Source organism: Chlamydotis macqueenii, chromosome 1 (assembly GCF_036417535.1).
Source record: "Chlamydotis macqueenii isolate bChlMac1 chromosome 1, bChlMac1.mat, whole genome shotgun sequence".
Lineage (NCBI taxonomy): Eukaryota > Metazoa > Chordata > Aves > Otidiformes > Otididae > Chlamydotis > Chlamydotis macqueenii.
Window position 1 is genome coordinate 186,257,340 of NC_141556.1, and position 19,572 is coordinate 186,276,911.

The following is a 19,572-nucleotide window of genomic DNA, read 5'->3' on the forward strand; positions in this document are numbered from 1 at the left end:
CTGAGCAACCTGATCTGGTTGGAGATGTCCCTACTCCTTGCAGGGGGGTTGGACTAGATGACCTTTAAAGGTCCCTTCCAACCCAAAGCATTCTATGATTCTATGAAGTAGCAGTAGTAGTAGTAGTTCTCTAATCAAGTTTACCTGCTCGTTTGGATGAGGTAGTTATACTTTTTTTCCCCCATAGACTGACATTACATCCTGTGCATTTTGCAGTGCTTAGCAGTCCTGTGCAGATGCAGAAGGCACATACAGTGTGGATTGTCTCTTCTATTGCTCTCGCCAGAGTTTAAAATATATGACATTTTGTCTGAAAGTGTATGTTTTTAGATGGAAAACTGTCATTCTGGTGTTTACGGTAGGATTATAAAATAAGAAACAACTTGGAGAAAGGGAAACAGCATAGAAGGACAAAAAGCCAATGAAAAAAGTAGAACTACAAAAATATGCACCACTCAGGAACCTTCTTACTTCCTCTGTGAAGGGAAACTGTTGTGGTTCTGGATCTGTATTGCATTTGGGGGTCAAACTCCTGCATAGCATTAACCATTCCTAATGAGAAGGAAGGAGTGGTGTACACCTTTTCTGCTGCCCTTTGGTCCAGGCAGGGAGACTGTCTGCCCAGGAAAGAGCACAGTGAGTTTTCCTCAAGTGCCGTGAGGGTGGCGTGTACTTGTGGCTGCATTCAGATCCTGTCCTACAAGCAGAAGTGCAGATGAACAGGTTGGTTCAGCTTTCCGGGAGCCCTGGTTCCCTACACAGCATTTCACTTCCCAGTGTTGCCCCTGTGCATGCTTACCTTGCACACCAGGGACTTACGGCACTCACTGGCCTTGAGTGCTCTGAATAAACGGCCGCACTTCCCCAGTTGCAAGCTTGGGCCTTCCAGACCTCTTTGGGCCAATACAGGGTAAATGACATTCAGAAAACATATGTTACCTGGTATTCGTCCTTGTGGGACAAGTACTTGGTCACTGAGGAGTGGCTGTATGGTGTCTGTGCAGCCCAAAGTTACCACAGCCTAGAGATAAGCAGTTCCCTCTGACTTGGCTGCAAAGGACTACGGTTGGAAGGAGAGGAATTTCTCTGAGAGAAGCAACAGAAAGGTGCATGCTGATAAAGTCCCTTACAAATACAGAAATTACATGGGTAAGGCAAACAAAGAGAGCTTGAGACAAAGGAGAAGACACATTTAAGAACATATTTTCTAAGGGGAAGAAAGTACTCTTTGAAGTACAGAATCAACCAAAGCTGGAGGAAGCTTGTTACGGGAGGAAGAAAAGCATGTCCACCAGGCAGAAAAAAAGCTACACATGCAAAACTAGTGAGAAAATTAAACCATAGCATGATGTACGGTTATTTCTTGTTCTGTGTGGATCAGTTTAAAGTAATGCTTAACTTTGATGTTAGAGATCACTTCTGCAGAGCTCATGGCTGTCCCCAAGGAGGTCAGCTGAAGCCAAAATGCCTTCGAGGAGGAGCTTTTTGGACATAGCGTGGTTTAGCCGCTAAGGGAGTTTGGATGAGCTCGAACTCGTCATCGTGCATATGCTGTTCGGTGGGGGAAGGGATGGGAGGACTTCTACGGGAAATGATGCTGGTAACACATTACCAGAAGTGATGAGAGCACTTAAAAACTTTGTAGCTTCAGTGCTGGGATCCAAACGAGTTTGCCAGTAGCTGCCTAGTGAGAAGTGGGCCGGGCCTATGACAATGACGTGTATCTCACAATTCAGTGAGCAAGGCTTAAAAGGTTGAAGTTAAGAATGTCCTAGGTGAAATAAAAAGAATGGCAGGTAAAAGTAATCCCAATGCCTTAGGCCCCCCCCCCACTAACAAAACCACGACACCATGACATGTAAGTTCAATAAGTATAGTTGAAAGAGCAGAAAAATTTGGTCAAATTTGGAGCTCTCATTCTTGTGCAGAGGCTTATTTGAATCCTGGACTTTTTCTATCCCATGCGTGCATTTCAGTCGCCATGTGTACCATTAAAAACTGTAAAGACTGTTTAACGGCCAGCAGTAACCTGAGCTCAAAACTCAAGCTGACCTCTAATCTGACAAGAAAAGCAATGCTATCGCTTTGAGGTGGGAAGTGTCTTTTCCCTGGATTCTAGCACAGAACCGAGACGGTCACAGTCAATTGTTGATAATGATGTGCTTAAGGAGATACTCCTTCAGCTAAGTGGAAACAGCTAGAAAACCTGTTTCAGTAAAAGCTCCTCGGGCTCCGACAGTAAAAAGCTCCATCCCAGCTGAAACCAGGACAGCATCTTTTCTGCAATTTCCTCCCTGCTCTTCAGCTAGCTTGTGGGGATGGCCAGGCTATTACAGGTTTGGGGATTATATCAGTCTTTCTGCTTCCAGCCTGCTGCTGTTCTCAGCAAAGTGCTGAGAGAGATGTAGCCGGGCACTTTGTGAAGTCATTGCTTTGTTAAGGAGGATGAACTGAAGTTATGGTACGTTTCCAGCTTTTGATAGCCACGATTATGTATGTGACAAACAAGGACTCTATAAAGAGAAGTATGTACAAGCATAGGTAAGACTGAAGCTTTGATCAATGTTGCAAGAAATATGTTTAAAGAAACTCTCCGGATCTGTTGAAACAAACAGTCTCACGTGTCTTGCATTTGCCAGTGAGTTTACAGCAGTGTACCTCCTTTTCATGTGTTTGCATTTACCAAAATAGACACAATCTTTGGAAATTAGTCATTTGACTATCATAATAAAGCAGTGTTATCTTCTTTTCACAGATGGGAGAACTGAAGGTACAGAGATGTGAAGTTATCTGCTCAAAGCCATAAAGGAGGACAGTGACACATCCAGGAATAGAAGCCAAGTCTCCTAAGTGGCAGCCTAATGCAGTCTAATACGCTAATCAACAAAGTTTGCCTTCTGATGTCACAATGAGGTATGCCAGAGTTGTACCTATACATTAGTTATTTACCCAAGGGGAACACATTTGAATGTGTATGTTTGCCTACACTTTTGTAAATAATTCAAAAGAATTCTTTGAATTCTAATTTGGAATTGTTTTTCTCATATTCTTTTCTTTTTAATTGGGCAATTTTTTTCACAAATATTTCTTTGTAAGTCATGATTAAAACATACAGTTCCCAAACCCTGATTTATTAAAATTACCACAAGTTAATGTCAAAAAATATCCTAGAGTAGCTCCAATAATTCATATTTCTAGATATTTTAGAGCCCAACTTCAGGATATTCTGAGCACCTACATTTTAGCTTGCCTTTATAGAAGATGGTGGACAGTTGGCATCTCAGAAGAAGGAAATAAAGTTGCGTATTCCCAATGAGAATGTTCTTGGCATTGGAAATCACTTTTGGAAATATTGCTGTAAATGTGTTGGAAGCATCAAAAGCTCAAGTCTGGCTCCAGTTTATCTGGAGGGAAGGCTGCTCCAATAGACCCAGGCAACAGAAGTGCTGTGAGTGTGAAAGCCCCTTACAGAGCCTAATGCTGCCTGGTGTATCGAGGAGTATTTGTCACAGTTTTGGCAAAGGTACAACTTGCTTTCTGTCTCAGCTTGCTGTGTCTTCCTGTACCAGGTCAGGGACATGTGCACAATACTTCTCTTTGAGATGCTAATCTTTTGGAGTGTTAGCACCAATAGCTGCATCAGCAGCTGGTTTTACTTGCACTCGAGGGTTTGAAGCAGTGCGGTAGCTTTTGCATTGGATAGGGAGGTTTTCCTTCTGGCTTTCACCTCAATCTGACATATTAATGCTGTGGGCTTCCCAAAGTAGTGCTCGTGTCCGACACTGAAACACCACTGAAACATTGTCTTAGCAGTAGGTAGCTTGGTGATTTATTAAAAGAAAATACTAAATCAGATTAGAAAACTGCATTAGTTCCACAACACATTTCTTATAGCACCTTTACAATTTCCAAATCTGTATTTTCAGTAGTTTGCCTGGACACAGGTGAGGAGCATGCTCAGAGAATATGTCAGGTTAACTACAATCAAACCTATGAAGTATCTGCAATTCATCCATGCTTCTCCCACCAGCAGGTGTCATTCTGGAAAAAGGAAAATATTGTAAATTCCTGAACTGGAGAATTTGGCTGTGACAAAGAAGGAAAAAAATACGTCTACTTAAAATATAGCTTTTGAAGGATACTTTACTCCAAATAAAAACCAAGAGAAAGTTGGCTGGTCTGCATTTTTTAATAGTCTTTGTGCAGCGTGCAATCCTGACATATAAACAACAAAGGACAAATGATTGGTAAAGCAAACCAATGTCTGCTTAAAGCTGTCTTCTGGGTTTTACTGTTGTCTGTGACATCTTCACCACTGCTTACTCACCCCCCATGACTATAAAATCAGTGATATTCATCAATCTTTATGATGGGCTTTCGGCTTTAGTTCCCTTAAAGTAAACAGAGAATTAAGGTGTTGAATTCAGATATTATTTACTTCAAGGTAAACTTGAAGTAATATCATTAAAGCAACTGGAATAATTAGAATTGCTTGAGATTTAGTCTGAAGTAACCAAAAGTAGTATTTCACTTTCTACTCCATTAATGAGCCTCAAGCAGAAAATACTCACACAATCATTTTAATGTCTATCATAATATTTATGTTTTCCTTTAAGGGTTCATTTGGTTATTAGCTCAGCCTCCTTTAACAAGAAGAGATTCTTTTTGATTTCTCATAATTATGGTGAGAAAGCTTGGCTGAATTGTAAAGAACCAAGACCCTGCTGGTGCGTTGCTAAGGGCTCCTGTTTTACCGAGTCTTGTCTTCTGGCTGTTAAAAGCTTACCATGAAATCCATGCAGAAGGTGTCTTGCCCACCCTATATCCTGCTGGAAGTGTGTTCCAACCCATCACAGCTCTGATGATTATAAATATTTTTCTTTCAACCTGAATTGATCCAGGGCCCTCGTGTCTATATTGCTCTTTTACATTAAAAAGCTTTTTTTCCCTCTCTATTGTGGTTTTCTCCATCCTGAGGTATTTAGGAAAATCAATGACACTCCATTTCAGGCTTGATTTTAGTAAGCCAGAGGTGCTAGGCTGTGGGCCATCGTGCTGTGCACAGCCTGCCAGGATGGCTTTTCTCACCAGACGTTGACTTTCCCCAGGAGCAGGCTGGGGGGTGGGTTGTGGGGGCCCGTGCGGACCCTTACCCTAGCATTTGCATCAGCATGTAGCCGGAAAGTTTGTGCCCGAGCATCCTAGACTGAACTAAGAAAATATGCATAGTTTTCTTTCAGAAGCTGAATTTTCCATCCCCCAGCATTATTTTCAGCTAAATTCATCTTTTTTAAACAAAGGCAAGCAGAAGTGTGCATCCTTCATTATTGCTTTTTATACAACATTAATGCAACTGCTTCCACACCCCACTAGAAATACTTTCACCTGATACATCTTAGCACTGTATCTACCTTTCTTGTACCTTCAGCACAGTTATTTTCCAGTTGACTAGTCCAGCCACGTTTGTCTTCTCTTCAGCGATTTCTAGAAGTGCTGCTACAAAGGACTGTTTGCTAGTGTGATATGATGCTCCACCAAAATTCTTCCTGGAATCAAAGGGAAATTTGCTTGAGGAAAAACATGAGAACAAGCTCCAAGGCTTGGCTGTGAGAAGCACGTTAAAGTGGGAATTAATTCTACATTTTTAGAACTTGTAATTACAACAAAGTGATGTAAAATAATTGTACTGTAGGCAACCATGACTTTTTCAAGACGTTACTTAACTATGAATGTCACAATGCTTTTTTTTTTTTTTTGTGAACAGTATCAAGCACTCAGTTGCTGAATGAGAAAAAATAGTATATAAGTTTAGAATAAAAACTTCACTCTAAAATATCTAAAAGCTGTAGTCATGGATTTACATGACTCCCTGTTAGCGTTTCTTGATTTTTTGAGTATTTAACTTTGAAAATGTAGTGGTATTCTAAAATTTGAAGTTTGAAAATGTTGTAAATGTCACTAGTTCATATTGCACTTTATTTTTATAGGGCCTAGATAACAAGCAGTGATGATCTCCAACAGGTTTTTATACAGTGAAGTATGAGATTTAGACAAAATTCTATACAGTAAAGTATGAAATTTAGACAAAATTGTTTATTTGGAATTTTTACAATTTTTTCCTTGTTTTTAGTTAAATGTAATAATATAAAATTCGGTTTGGTCTTTTTTGGGTTTTTTTTTTTTTATTTTAGTGTTTTATTTTAATAATTTTAGACAAAATGTATATGCCTAAACGTAGACCTCCTGTATCATTTTAGAGCCCCTGGGGATCCCAGATGGCCTTTCACTGCCAGTTCAGTGGTGTGGGTCTCCTGTAGGTCCCACATCGTATCTGCCAGCCCTGCACAGATATCCTGGATGCTCCAGGGTATTCCAGCAGGCATTAGGTACCTTCTTTTAGATGTCTGACTTTCTCCTTTAGGTAAATGCTGTAAAAGATAGTATGCCTCTACAAATGCTTGACAAAATTAAAGATAGCACAGCTGTGAAGGTAATTCCATCTAAGGTGTTTTATTTAAGTTTAACAAGACATAGAGGCAGAGAAGTGATTTCATATCTAACAAGTACAGAGTTATTGTGTTTAACGGGATGCTATCAAGAGTCTGTTTTAAATTACAGTGGCTGAGCTGAACCTGTGCGGGAGCTGGGAGCTGCTATTGCTAAGAATACGTGCCACAAAAGGTCCTGGCCAGAAGTCTGGGGCTTCTCATCAGGAACGTAGTGGTCTGATATTCAAAACTGTTGGGGGTCTGGTGAAGGTCAGCTGAATTCCTCAGTTTTGGGCATGATGCAGCAAACTAATTTCACTGAAGAAAATGGTAATTTCAGGTACCAGGGCACTCAGATAGAGGGAATTAGAGAATTGCCTCAATAAATTGCATTTTTTACATAGGTAATTAGAAAACTATGTTAATCAGGTCCATTTTTTTGATGGTCTACTGAATCAGAGGGAAGTTAAAAACCTTGAATATATTGGTGTAGTTATACATGAATTGTAGAATGCCAGGTTGAGCATTATTGAATTGTTCTTTTATAACAAGAACAATTTGTTGTATACAATATATAAAAATTATATATTGTATATAAATAAAATATGTAATTAACCTTAAAATAAAATTAAAGCTACTGGAAGGTAGGAAATTCTGGATAAAATTCACCATGGGCATTAATTGGGATTGTATAGACAGAGAACATTTTCCCATGAGCTTTTCTTAATCAGTCACTAGCATTATGATCGATAGGAATTTGGACTACTTTTGCAGAAGTTTAAAAAATGGAATTGTTACAGGAAAAGACATGACGTAGGGTGACTTACAAAGTAATCATAAAATCTGATTTAGTAGTATACAATATTAATGTTATAATTTGCAAATGAAGTGGAACTGTTTTCATGTACTTTTTTTTTTTTTAAATCTTTATCGATCTTTTTCAGGATGAATCCCCAAGGTGTGGCTGTGATGGTTGTTTGAAACAAGAAGCAGATACCCTCTTGGTGTCCTTCATTTCACTGATTACTGGGAAACTGAGCCTGAATGAAGGTGAAGATTCCTACAGAGAACTGGGAATGCTTTGTCCCTTAAGAAGGGTATAATTTTTAATGTTTTTACCAAATACCAGGGCATGTGATAAAAGTTTATGAATTGGGAATTAACTGAAAGATTGTAAAATGGGAAAGAATGTTCATTACAGGAAGCCTTGGAGAGCTACAACCTAAGCACCCTGAAATTTGTGACCAAGCTCACAGAATCTCTCTTGAGTTATTGGAACCATCTCAGATGACTGTTATTTTTTATAAAATTTACCAGCTTCAGGAAGCCCTCCCAAACAGTTCAGGAAAAGACGTTCATTTTATTAATGTTAGTCCAGAGAACTAAAGTGTATTCTGGGTAGTGAAATATATAGTTCATGGAATTAGCTACAGAATTCAGATTAAAAAAAAAAAAAGGCAGTGTGTACTACCTGGGAGGTGGTACATATTTTAAAATACGTTCTTCAAAAGATAATGTGCTTATATCTAAACTCTGTTATCTGCAACATAAAGGTTTATAGTTTTGTATGTATTAAATAACGCATCTATAAGAAAAAACATGAAATGTATAATTAAAATAATGACTGTAAATGTAGAACTATGTAAATATTATCTAAATCATATATGTAAACATTAAACAAACGATTGCATTTCTAGAGCTTACAGAAAACACTTTAAAAATTTCATAGTCTTTCCCCACACCCCCCAGTTTTTAATATAATTGCAGTTTTAGAGCTAATCTGTCTGTAATTTTTTTGCTATTTGCAGTTGTGTTAGAATGTACTGAGGAACAACTTAGTTTGGGGAAACCGTTACACTTTATCCCAACTGTGGTTCGTATTGTTTGAACAAGAAGCCCCTGAGTATTTGTCCCAAATACCAATATTTTTACTCCACTGGCAGCTGTGTATTTGTGGTCACCCTACGGCAATGTATACAGTGGCAGTGCCTCTTCCAGCGAGTACCAGGAGGAAAACGGGATGTGGTCAACCCACACATAATTTGCTCTTCTTGGTGGAGGTCTCACGTAGACAGCGCTTAAATGACACTTTCTGTTTCTGGAGAAGATGAAGGTAAGATACAGAAACCATTTGAAAGCCATTGCTCATGTTGCCTGAAACAGGCTAAAAGGAACAGCTCTTCTGAGACACAACTTTACACTGAACATACACAGAGCTGTGTCATTATTAATTCTGGAAATGTGTTTACAATGGTTAGGTAAAATATTTAGTTACTATTTAAATATTTTGATATATTATAGCTTATACACGAATTTTAGATGTCTACTGCACTTAACATTTCCAATTTAAAGAACTGATTTTATTAAGATTTTTCGGGATACAAATTAATAACAAAAAGCAGTTAATGCAGAGTGCAGTTATGAGATTAAAATACATGTGGTTTAAATTTGAAGAATTAAATGTTAGCATTTCCCTACAGAGAAAGGTTATTTGGGCAGTGGTGTACTGGCTTTATCACCACCCACAGAGAAGGGGACCTGTTAATCCTATTGGTTAAGCAGAAATTCAAAAAAGGAAGAATGTAGGTCTAGAGAGTTTGCTTGGTGTAAGTGAATCACACAGGAAAAATGCTGATACCCAGAGTTGTCGTAGTTATCTTTGATGGTTAGAAAGAGAAATAAGCATGCAATATTTTTGTCAAGTTAGAGGGTTTAGGTTGCTTGCTAGGTAAAATCAGTCTTGGTTGTTCATGTAGTGGAAAGTTAAATGATGACCATGGAAATACGATCATAAGTGCTGTTGTAAATTAGACAGAAATGATTTTCTGTGGCCATTAAGAATGTTAATCCAGTGTATTAAACATTGGGCTGAAGGGCTGCTAATAAAATAAATGTGGAAGTATCCACTATCCAAAATAAAGGATAAAAGTATATTTAAGTAGATGTTTCTTCAAAGCTTCCTTCAGGAAGGTGTTGCTGGACACTACTGTACTGCTTCTGACAAATCATGTCTGTTTAGACAAAGGTAAGCAAACAGTATTCATCTGGCAGTAAATAATAGTGCTATCTGTATCTCGGGATTTCTGTTCAGGCAAACCTTTATAATAATTTTATTGGAGCTAGCTAGAAACAAATCTATTAAAAATAACAGTTACTAATTTGCCACTATTTAATGTTAGTTTAATCTGACAACTCTGGGATGGCTTCGCCTGTTATTCCTGGAAGCAACTACATAAAATAGAGTGGTTTTGAGTAGTTTCATGCAGACATGGGGCTGCACGGAAAACCCAGGTCTCCATCACTGCGTGTAGGGAAAGCTTGTCTCTGACCTTCAGTCTGACAACTTGAACACGGGCTGAGCTAAACCCCAGGCTACCAGTACTCTGCACTTTGGCTTTTGAAACCTTCTGGGTGAGATATAGTTTCAACATGAAAAGTCAAAATACAGCGGTTTACAGTCAGTTTTGCTTTGTTTGAAGCTAAAACTCAAAGCAAAACTCCTGGAGTATAGAACTGTGTGAAGCAAAACAAGAAAGTTAACACAAAAGCTCTGCAAACTAAACAGGCGAGTTTCACTCAGCTCTTGAAATAACCCCTTCTGCAAGTTCACTTTTCACTTGCAAATATATGAGATGTCAAAAATGAGTTGGTTTCATTACCCCATGGCACAAACAAACGCCGCAGCTCTAAAGCATCATCCTCTGTCCGAGCAAGGTGTTGCTCTCTGTCTCAGCTGATACTTTAGACATCTGCCAAGAGATGGAATTTTCTCGCTCCCAGGCTAGTTACATTCATCTTTTGTTCATCTGTCAAACAAAGAATTTGGAGTAAAACCCAAATCCCAGTCTGTATGTTTTTTTTTTTTATCATTGTATCCAGCTCTGAACTCACTTCCTAAGTCTCTCACGATGCTCTAAGTGGCACCCAGTCCCAAAATGGCAGGAGCCACTTCACCTCTGGGAGGTCACCTAAGGATTCCTGTGTTTTAAGTTCAAAGCCTGGTATTTCAGAGATGCTGAACACCTGCTGCTCTTCCTTGCTGGTATGGGAGCTGCAGGTGCTCATGCCCTTGTGAAGATCAGATCCCTCCTCCTGAGCTGCTCTTATTTACAGTGAAGCAATGAACTACTTTGCTTTCACTTTTTATAAAATTTTAGTGCAACTGGCTTGAAACAAACCTATGCACCGAGACAGAGATACTTTTAGCCCAGCATTGCTGAGTGTGTATGAGTTCAGGCCGGCTCCTTTGTTTGCTGGGCAGCTGATATGTTATCTTTCCCCAAAAATGAGGACTGAACTCATGAGCATCCAGAGTTATCACTGATGGAGAAGCAAGGCCTCAGCAGCAGTGGGGCTAAATGAGTCAGCTTCTAGATGTAGATCTCAGACTTTGGCAACTTTGTTGAGAAAAACTTGAGTGATGTTCAGAAAAAAAAAATAGTATCAGATAATCAGTGATCTTGTGTGCATATATTTTGCTTATTCACATGTCAAATTTTCATGGTGGACTGATACCTAGAAAGGTGCAGAGTGCAAGGCAAATAGCTGAGTTTGAAGGTTTAAACGTATCTTGAAATACAGCTCACAGACTGAATTACACGAGAATTATTGTGAATGGAATTTACGATATAATGGATCACCTCTGCACAAGTGTGAATTTTATATGATGGGAGCGTATGTTACTGAAAAAAAAACCACTGGGCTGTTGGTGGAATGCAAATATTATGTGACTCTGAATGTCACTTGGTATTTTAAACCATGAGAGTTTCAGATTTGAGTCACAGTAACATGCAAGTAGGATATATATATATGCATATATAGCACGCAGGCCGTAGGCAAGGGTTCTGCCTTGGCATTATTCTCCCCTCAAATGGCAGATTTGGTTCTCTATTATTGTAAATCATTATTGCCTCAATGAAAAGTCAGAAGTCAGATTAGATGCTTCCAAAATTTGAAAAGAAACCTGAACTAGAAACCTTTACAGTCTGCTATTTTCTTCTCTATTTGGCCGCTTTGATTTTCAGAACCCTTGGTCCATCAAACCATGTTACATCTTTCTTACACCTCTGCTTGTCAGCAGTGCTTCCTGCATGGAGCTGCCATCAGAATTGGTCCAACCTCTAATTTAGCCCATCAGAACACTCAGCAGCATCTAAGCTTTCATTAGAAGCAGAAACTTCCTTAGCACTGCTCAAGGAGCACCTTTAACCCAAGATCTTTGTTGGAAAACTCCTCTAGTCAGAGCAGAAGCTGGAGAAGATGGCACGCGAGTGCCTGCTAGGAGCCCCAGAGACACGTGTAGGAAAAAGTTCTTTTTTTTCCCTTTTAATTCAGCGCTTTGGTTTAAAACATGCAGAGGACTGTAAGGTAGGATTAGAGGCTCTGCCTCAGCCTAGAGAACAATCCCACTACGAAATAAAATTAACTTTAAAAGTAATGAGATTTTCCACTGTTAACTTAATAGCAGCAAACCACATGTTCTAAACAATGTTTTAATTTTTTTTTTTTTGTATAAGGACTCTTTTTTAGTAACCCCAGACTATTAGCCCTGCCATTTTTCCACTGCTGTAGGAAAACGTGGACTCTTGCTGAGTCGTACTGTGAATATCTCAGAGATATTTGAATCTGCCACCAATAAAAAGGGCCTCTAAAATGCTAGCATGGAGGAACCAGTTCAAGGTAGAGGAAATGGAAAAAATGGGGAAAAGAAGAAACATCTCTTTGGATATTTAGCTCTGTTATTTTTTTAGATTATATTTCTTCTGGGCTCCCAAAATCTTCAGTAACAAACAAGTTTTCTTTTAAGAAGTATTAAGTTATCAAAACATTTGCCAGGTCCTAATATTGAATCCTAGCAGTCAGCAATGTTTAAGTTCAGCCATATCATTTTGCTGAGTAAGTAATGCTAAAACTTAAAGTTTTCCCCTCAAAATGATCTTTCCAAATGAGATTGATATTGTGAGAAAAAAAGAAAAAAGAGAAGGACGCCTTCATCATGAGGAATTATGGAATTAATTTTCTTTATACACTCTGTTTGCACAAGACATTTTTGTTAACTCTTAATAAAAATACCATTCAGCTGCTACTTTCATTGTTTTTATCCTGGGACCAATACAACATTGTCATTATTGGATATAAAGTGCTGTAAAAACAAATCTAATTTGTTAAGTTTATTTTGATAAGAAATAAATATAAAGGTAGTGCATAGTTTGTACAGTGCTGCTATCATAGGACTCCTGGGTATAATTTATATAAAGAAAATAAAAAAGCATACATAACTTTCTAGTTGATTTCCTTTAACAGGGCTAATTGAAAACAGTTTCTGTTATTTAAAAGTAATTTATTTTAAATATACTTTTTAAAACAAAGTTCTTATTGATATCCATTTTAAGTATAATATTATCTCAGTGTGGGATACAAGTAAAAGGTCAAATCTTGTAGGAGTATTTTCTGTATGACTCAATTCTGATCATAGATAAACTTATCAGGGAAACCAAATTAGTTAACCTTTTCAATACCAAATGCGTCTTTTAACAGACCACGACAGTTTCTTTCACAAATACAGAACTTCAAAGCTCATACTTTTGTTCTGAAACATGAAAAAGAGAGTGCTAATTTCCCTTTTCTCTGTCTGAGAAAAGGCAAAGGCTAGTGATTTAACATGAAGTTATACTTGTTGACATTCAGTATATAGGCACAGTAAGCAATACATCATTAATTTTAGTCAAGAGTTGTTGTGCACAGTGGTACAGCAACAAAAATACACAATTTTTTACTTCAATTATGCCTTTAATTTATGGACATTGTTAAAGAACATACTTTTTCTCATCTGGTAGCACAATCCTTATGTAAGGGTCTGATTCCTGGAGCACTGAAAGATGCTGTATGAACAACATGGCTGTATGCAGCATATTTCTAGGAACCAACTGCTTTCCATATTGCTTGATAGTTTGTTCAATTCCTGCTGGGTTAACTGGTTTGTGACATTTCTCAGAAGTCCCTTCAGCTCTGCTTCCTTTTTTGTTTCCATCACAGCAGTGCCAACAATTCAGTGACTTGGGTTGCTTCAATACATGTAGTCAAGCTCAACACCAGAAACTGCCCTTCTTTCTTAAAGCCAAATCCAGAGCGATTGCAAGGCTTTAATGGACTTCAGATCTGGGACCACACTCGCATTAGAGAAAAACTCTCTCAGATGTTAATGAGCCGAAGCCCTCCTCATGACATTCGCACAATCTCACTCTATGAGCATGATTTAATGTGGTAGCTGAGGTACAGTTTGACTCATGGAGAGTTTTGCCTGCAGACTCACTCCTGCAACCTTTACTCATTTTGCATAGTATTTACTCTCACTGACTTGCATGAAGAAGTTTTGCTCTAAGGGATTAAAAGTGGTGAAGTCTTTCTCCAGACAGGTCCCAGAGAGCTACATTTCAGACATTATCTGGTGGAGAACTCTCGAGACACAAGTATTAATGATATTTCTCATATTCAGTGAAGTATAAACATTAAAAATATCCAAGAGTGGAGATATCTAGAAATCTGGTTTTGAAGGTCAAACCATGCACAGCATTTGCTGGGCTGTAGGACTATACTGGTTCTGCACAGCAAAAGCTAAAACCAAAAGTCTGTAAGGCATGTCCCAAGCTGAACTCGAATGGGCTTGGGGTGGAAATTTTGTCAGCCCTGGTCATATCCAGTGAAACATTTGTCTCATGCTGGCAGTGAACTTTTTTTTTCTTCCATAATTTACAAAATATGAGCAAGTAGGTAGTTAAAGCATTTCAATTCTTCCATGAATGGAATGATTTTATAGGGTCTTTTCTAAGCAGAAAAATAACTGGTGCTTGGGGAATTACTTTGTCACTCTCACAAAATGTAATTTCATCCAAATGAGCAAAATAATGCAATTATCTGGGCAGATAATGCAACACACTCTGCATACATGGACAGTGAAGACAGGCTTTTATTCCATGAACAAGAGATGATTGCTCTGGAAAACTCCCTGGGTCACTTTTAATTGTTAAACGAGCAAATTCATGGTTTCTTCATGAACTAGTCACACTGTGTAGTATTTTCTTGTTTGTTCTATTTGAATTTAGGTTGGTTATTCATACTTCCTGGCAGTGGTTATAAGAGGAGGATGACTGAGAATTTGGTAGGTGAGTTAATCTCGTTTTTACTGTATCTCTAGAGCCACCCACTTTCCCTTCATATGACTCGACACCAAAAAGTCTCCACAAGTTTTGCAGAGTGAGACCAAAGTACCAAACTCCTACCTCCCTCCATCTTCTCTTCTGCCCTGTTTTTGCTGCCTCCCCTTTTTTCTTCCGCACATTTCTCATTTTTTAGCCCCTCTCACCAGCCTGACACTCAGGTCAGCTCCACACACATGCCTCTGGCCAGCAGACACCTGGTGGGATTGACGTCATCTGAGGCCGGGGAGTTGGTAGAGAGTGGTTAGGTGGTTGCTGACTTGATGGGGTGAAGCCCTGAGGTCCTCAGCAAAGCTTCATTCCCAACCCCACACCCTGAAAATGAGTGCTCATAGTGTCAGTAAGGAATTGCTCAGACGTCGGGACTGCTTGTGTAACGGGTCAGCCAAACTGGTGTTGAAGCCATTTTCCTTCTTGAAGTGCTATAGCTCCTTCCCCCTACAGTGGGTGTTGGGGGAAATAGCAACATATAGGTTCATACCACAGCCCTACTTTCAGTCCGAGTGCTTGTAGAGGTTGTGTGTGGGTCTCCTCTCTTCTATTTGGCCAATTATTTTTGTGTGGGTTTTAGAAATGCTGATAACTTTGAGATCTTTGTTGCATTTGGGTCCTTTGGCCAAGGAGCTCAGCCACTTCTCAGAGTGGAAAGGCACAGATGTGTGCATGCAGACACTGAAACTGCCTTACAAAACGGGGCTAGGTCATAGACAACAGAGAAATCTTTTTGGTGTTCTTGCACTAGTCATTACAGTAGCCATTGGTGAGGATTTTCAGTGGGAATTTTGCCCTGGCTGTGATGTCTCTCAATGTTTCTCTTCCTAACTTACAGTGAAAGATGATTGAAACAGACCTGGGATGCGCTAGCTGTCTCATTATCTGAGATAATGAGAAAAAGGGAGATTTCAGATGGCTCGGTGCAGTTTTCAACAGATGTATTAAAAAATTGTCCTGATGTCAGAAAAGTACACAAACACTCTGTGATAAATCTTCCTGGTGCACCACACAGCTGCTGAATTTTGCTGTACACTCTCCAATGCTCCTAAAAAAATTATCTCATTGGCCTGGGCCTATTAGCAGTCATAATTGCTGAACTTTAAAGCCCAGCAGGTGTATTAAGCGCTAAAATGATCAAATGTCACCAAGGTTTGTAGGGAGAGGTGATAGTTTTAAGCTGGAGGAAGGTTATTTTATTTTTCCCCCAAATAGATCTATTGGTCTTGGGAAAGATATTACCTCTCTCCACAAACCTCATCAGACTTACAGCCCTAGACTATCCCGGCTGCAACAACAGTAAAAGTACCTTCAGTTTTTATTTTCTTTTCCACTTAAAGCCCTCTAAATTATATGTTGACATTCTCACTGCTAGCTGAAGAGGAGAATATCTCACAGTGTTTCTATCTTCATATGGGACACGTGGCACGACGTTGAAGAACGTGACCAGAACAGTGCAAGGTGGACTTTACCTGCAGTCAGGTACGAGGAGTGAAAGTTGCAGTGGCTGCCAAAGGATGGGTTCATAAAGGAGATGGACACTTGGGATCAAAAATGGGGAGCTGTGAGCATCTTGAAGGGTCAGGGCTTGGAGGTTTCTTTTGGCTTCAGCTTTAAGCAAAGCTGCAGCATCTCTCACTGATGAAGAAATCAGCCTTTTTGACTGAAGTGATAAACTATTGATTGAGGGTTTCTGCTTCCCTGTGCCTGGCATTCCTGAGTACGGATGTCCATCATTAGTGATTATGGACCTTAAACCTTTCCACAATTACTCTGGTTGCAGTTTTGCAAATAGGAAGCGATAGTGAGATATGATCACTGAGCGTGGTTCTGTCGTGTTTGTGGCTTGTGTGGTCTTCTCTAAACATTCACTAAACACAGTGTCCCACCACAGCTGATTTTTTCCCCCACAATGTATTATCTGTAATAAAGCTGAAGCCATTCAGTTCGCCCATTGCCCTCCCACAGCATTTTTATGTTCTGAGAACAAAAAAAAATAAACTTTTAAAAATTTTTTTTTAATAGAGGAGACAATATATATGCTTTTAATGTGCTCTATGACTTATTACCCAGCTGCAGAAAGTGCTCCGGTATGCAAATACAGAAGATGTGTTTATGTGTCTGGTCATCTCTGGAATGCATAGCCACCGAGTGAAAGGCTGGGAAACTCTCGCGGGACGGCTGTGCCGATGATGACCTGCCAGCGCCAACAGCCTGATCTCTGGCTGTGGAGAGGGAACGTGGGTACTTCTGCAGCGCTGAGGGTCTGCGCAAGCTGGAAGGATGCTCCCTATATCGTTTGCTCAAGCACCTTAGTGCCTCACAACCGGCGCTCGGCAGTTTGTAGGATTGGGCTTCTGCCGTCTGAAGAGGCAAAAAACCTCATTTGCGCAGGATTTCTGCGCGCGCCTGCTAGAAAACTGTGGAAATTAAAATGATCACACATGTCCTTCAGCTGAGGAAAAGAGAGCTCTAAGTGAGAGCATGTGTGCTCTGACTCTTGGGCTGAGAAAATGTCAGCCTGATGTGCTTGGGAAGTTCATATTGATACAAACAGGGAGGTTCCCTGCTGCCCACAGATTTCCCACATAAAAGTCCTACTGGTAGCCGTGGGAACTTAGCAGCAGCCACGCTGTGGCTAAAGTCACCACTCTAAAAATGTAGTGAAATTAGTGTTCATAAAAGTGAAAAACACGCCACAAGAATGAAGCTGTTCTGATTCACAGCCATGAAAATTACATGAGTTCTGGCATAAAAAAGAAAAGCTAAATTTTGCAGTTACTCTGGCTTCAGAAAGGGATTGCCGGTGAATTTTTTAAAAAGTTCCTTTGAGCAAAAATCTTGGCTTTTCACAAATCGATTTGTTGCACCAAAATCTAAAAGCCTCCCCCAAGCCGTGCCCGTGATGCGATGCTGGCCCTTCTCACCAGCCCTGTGGAAAGGGACCATCCTGTGCTGCACAGTGGCCCCTAGTGAAACCGAATAGTTTGTTCCAGAGTCTGCAAAATCATTTCCAGCAGCTGGGTTGTTGCTAATTTCAGTTCTGCCTTCCGATCTGACCCTCACCTCACTCCAACTATACCACTCACTTTGTGTATTTTTAAGACAAATAAAAAAAAACCCCGCAGGAGGGTATGATGGACCAACAGACTTGTCCCAGTGTGAACTGAACATGAACCTGCAGCCCAGAGGCAAAGGTAGTACTTGCAATAATGCAGCTGTTGCAGCTTAACAGTATTATTTAGCACCATTTTCAGTTTAAAGTTCCCTTTTTTGACTTTTGGTGCTATGCCTACCATAAGGAGAGGGGATGGCTATGCTGGCTGCGACTCTTACTGCTAGAATTTTGATTTGCATGTTGTATCTCCGTTCCAATTACAGAGACATCCTCAAACAGGTGCCCTTGTTCCTCATAGCTATTTTTTTTTTCCTTACACCACAAGGATCTGAAACGTGAACTCTGTAGCCAAAGTGTTGCATGAGGCTCTCTCCCTGTGTCCTATCAAGCCTGTTTTCCTTGATTTTCTCGGAGACATGCTCTGAAGCTATGAGCTCCCTTTGCTCATCACAGCCTTCCCTCTGCCACCACACCATTTTACAGAGCAGCCACTGAGCTGACCCCTTGTCCAGCTGGCTGTTGTACTTGCGGAGCAGCCACCGCCTTCCCATCCCCACCTCCACACCAGCAACAGCTTATGACAGCAGCAATCTTAAAAATAACACAGGAAATTATTTAAATAGGGGATGTGGTGGCTGACAGAGAAAAATGGAGTGGGTCTGAAGTGCAAGTTGTTCTTTCATGTGAGCACCAGGGCCCCGCAGAAATGTTGCAGGGGAATGAATGTTTGCACAGCCTTTCATGTGGTGGAGGGACCTGCTCTTCTTTTTGCAATTGTTGCTACCAAGACCTATTGTGGTGGCTGCCCTTGTAACCCAGGTCCAAAAGCTGGCGGTCGCGATGCGGCAGCATTTTGCCGGGGCTGTGTGGCCCCGGAATGCTATCTGTACACGCTCACTGGTGCGTGGGCATTGCCTGATGATCTGGCCACCGTGAGAACCCCTTGACTTCAACGTCACAACTACTTCCTTGCATTAACTGCAGCTGGGATAGCTGTGGTCTGGCCAGTGAATCACTCATTTGCCCACCACATTCCAGTATGAGATACTGTCTTGGTCTGATGACTGAAGGAAACACCTGCCCAACCTGCTATTTCTTCTGAGAAGAACCTTTAGCATCTGACTGAATTATTGAATGGGAAAGCTTTGGATGCCCCAGTCCTACATGTTGCTGAGAGCTCTTCATCCTCCCAATTTTCTCATGGGGGATCAGCTGGAAGGAAGAAAGGGTCTAGGTGAGTGTTGCCCCAGGAATGCCAAGCAGCCGGAGCCTCTCAGACTGAAAGATGCTTTTTTGGCCTCAGAAAGTTGAGTGTTTTCTTGGAGGCAATGTCTTGGGCTTGGAAATGCACTTTTGGTCTGCTTCCACCAGCTCTGTATTTATAGTGAACATTTATTTCTCTCACCAGCTGAGTGAAGTGTTTTTTCCTGTAGTGTTCAAGTTCAAGTCCTTCTCTGTCTTCAAACACAAACATACCGTATCTAGGTCAGGAAGTCCCTGACCTCCAAATCACTGGAAGTTGAGAGAGTATATCATGGTAGTTTTATTATAGGCTTGCCCTAGTCTTGTACTCTTCCCTAGGCATCTGCTATTGCCAGCATTAGAGACAGGATATTGGGCTAGAGGGACCTTTGGCCTGACCTTCTGTGGACATTTTTGTGATCTTTTGTCTTTATCTGAGGCCTCCAGAGCATAATAAAGATTTTGGTAAATATAAAGAATTCATTGTGATCCAAGAAGAAGTCTTGAGCATAGGAGG

General features: G+C 40.2%; 1 long non-coding RNA gene across 6 annotated transcripts in view; it reads left to right on the top strand.

Annotated features, from left to right (window-relative positions):
* Window positions 1-17,841, top strand: part of LOC147602357 (uncharacterized) — a 40,924-nt gene extending 23,083 nt beyond the window's left edge. For 2 of the 6 annotated variants that reach the window (XR_015261680.1, XR_015261685.1), the window contains 8 exons: window positions 2,756-2,913; window positions 4,031-4,247; window positions 6,619-6,818; window positions 7,433-7,538; window positions 8,432-8,601; window positions 14,591-14,650; window positions 16,071-16,177; window positions 16,769-17,841. This is a non-coding gene — a long non-coding RNA (uncharacterized LOC147602357). The remainder of the gene's footprint in view (window positions 1-2,755; window positions 2,914-4,030; window positions 4,248-6,618; window positions 6,819-7,432; window positions 7,539-8,431; window positions 8,602-14,590; window positions 14,651-16,070; window positions 16,178-16,768) is intronic. The other 4 variants (XR_015261681.1, XR_015261682.1, XR_015261683.1 and 1 more) reach the window with 4 other exon arrangements.
* The last annotated feature ends 1,731 nt before the right edge of the window (window positions 17,842-19,572 follow it).